Consider the following 2,513-nt stretch of genomic DNA (forward strand, 5'->3'; position numbering starts at 1 on the left):
TTTACAAAAACAAACCTAAATATCTCATGATATGGAAGGTCTAAGGCATGTATGGCCTGCAGAACAATGCAGAAAACCTTTTCCTTTGCTATCATCACTACCTTTGACAAAGCTGATGATTTTTCGATATTTAATTAGGTGTGCAGAGCTGTTAGCTGTCTATTAGTGACCGTTTCTGTGTAACTTTGGGCTGTGTGTGACAGATTGCACATCTTTCGTGAAAGTTAAGCAAAAAAACATTGGCAGTGAATTTTACTATAGATACAACTGCTAAAGTCATTAATTGACCATCAGATAAAACTCTGTGACTTGGAAAATTTTGCTAGACTGGATGTCAGTGACAGCCTGGTGCTGTGTGTGCAGTGTAGAAAATCCCATCAAAATATTTTACCTATTTTGAGAATATGGTTGGGTAAAATGCATTTAATCAAGTCAAAAGTCTTTACTTACCTTCTGTTCAGATATACAGCACTCTAAAATCCCTGCATTTCTATGGTCACTGACTATACTGCATCTCTTCCCCTGTTGCGGTGGTGAGCAGGTCTCACAGGCCAATGATCTGGGCTTCAGAGGGTGAACCCAGGTTTGCAATGGGTCCTCTTCTCGCTTAACGACTGCCTCTTGTGCTTGGACCCATGCTGCTGCCTCCATCATGGCAAAGGTCAAGGCCTGACATCTACAAGGGAAGGATGAAGAGGAGCCGCTGATGCAAATGGATGACCAGAAGCTGGAACAGGCTCAGCGTCGTGTGGTGAGGGTTCTGGGGGAAAATGATTTCAAGCTCTCCAAGATACATGTGGTCTCCAAATCCATTGCCAGAGCCGTGGCTGTTATCAGTCAGAACCAGAAGGAGAACTTGAGGAAATTTTACAAAGGCAGAAAGCACAAGCCTCTTCGGCAGTGGCCCAAGACGACACATGGTTGGCGACAGTTGCAAAATGAGCACAAAGACAGTCTGAGACCAAAAACCATGAACAAAAGGAACAAAAAGCTATACCCTACCCAGAGATTCACTGTTGGGCCATAAAACTGCTGTGTTGTATTGATTTTCTAATTATTTTGGATAAGTATTTCCTTATTAAACAGAAGTTTGCTTTGCGGAAGAAAAGGATTTTCCCAGCTGGTTTGTACAGCAAGGAGAGGGAAACCGTGGCTGCATAGTGCCACTGAGGAAATCTGCAGAAGGACGTTACCTGATTTAAATGCAAAACGGGGAAAAAAAATCTTGTGTAGGAAGAGACAAGGAGGAGATAAAACTGATGGGATTAGGCAAAAGCCTGATTAACAAGAAGTGGAAAGCAAAACTGACTGCGACGGACTGGAAGTCAGAGGAGAAAGGGCAAGTAAGATCACAGGTGAGGCGTATTTTGGAAAAAGGTGCTGGGTTTGGGAGCTTGGGGAAAGATTTCTGTAAGTGGAAGTCTGAAGTCTGTAAGGCTGAGAGTCCCTGGAGGAAAAGACAGGGATCAGGAGACCTGAGAAAAGCAAAGCAGTAATGACAAGGATGCTCCAGATTATGCCTTGAGAAGCTGGTTAGTGGCGGATGTCTGTAGGGAAGAATGAGAGGTTCCAGCTCTGCAAAAGGAACATGTGGGTCTGATTATGGAGCTACATGGTGGAATTTGGGCTGGTTTCTTTTCAGTTTTTGTTTGTGGTGTGTTGTTTTTCTTTTCTTTTAATCTGGGGCATTACACAAAAATAAACTGTCAAAAAACATTATCGAAGTTGCAGTTTCCACTAGCTCAGGAGTCTCTGTAAAGCAAATCTCTGTAACATGAGTCTCAGTGGCACAGTTCCTCTGAGCTTACGGTGTCCCTGTACCAATAGACTGCCAAGGCAGCAGTTAATATTATTACTTGCTGCTAAAAGGGTACCTGGAACCAAAGAAAATCATGGCTATCACTTTTGCGTGAATGTGTATATGTATATACACACATACATATATACCTGTGCATATATATGTATGTATATGTATGCAGAAAGGGGAAATATATGATGATATAGTTAATATAATTTTTTCATTTACATCATATATGATGGCATAAAGGAGTTTGCACTTGTTCGGATTAAGGACCTATCTATCTTATCAAGGAGCATCTGCTCTTTGACAGTGGCTGTAGCAGATGCCTATGGAAGAATAATCAACTATACAGTCATATTATACTGTCTCCCTCCTTCCCAGTTTTAGGCCATAGTGATCTATGGCTCAGAGATTTCCTGTGCTGGAGATGATATCTTAGTGTTTAATAGCCCTTGGATTTTTCTTCCTACCCATAATATCCGTGGTAATGAATTTCACAGTTTTATACTGTGTAAGAGAAAGGATCTCCTTTGTACTTGCTGCTTGATGTTTACTAGTTCCTGTCATTTGAGGCAGACTGAAAAATTGTTCCCTGTTCACTCTCTTCCTGCCATGCTTCAGGATGATTCAGATGCTTGTCATATCTCTATCTCCATCACTTCTTTTACAGGCTGAAAAGACCAAGTCAGTGTACCTGCTTGGTACTCTTATT

The 2,513-nt window shown here is 41.6% G+C and overlaps 1 pseudogene; it reads left to right on the forward strand.

Moving 5' to 3' along the window:
• The first annotated feature begins 652 nt into the window (after positions 1 to 652).
• Positions 653 to 1,027, forward strand: LOC137660978 (large ribosomal subunit protein uL29-like; annotated as a pseudogene).
• The last annotated feature ends 1,486 nt before the right edge of the window (positions 1,028 to 2,513 follow it).

This window comes from Nyctibius grandis, chromosome 1 (genome assembly GCF_013368605.1).
Source record: "Nyctibius grandis isolate bNycGra1 chromosome 1, bNycGra1.pri, whole genome shotgun sequence".
NCBI classification, from domain to species: Eukaryota; Metazoa; Chordata; class Aves; order Nyctibiiformes; family Nyctibiidae; genus Nyctibius; species Nyctibius grandis.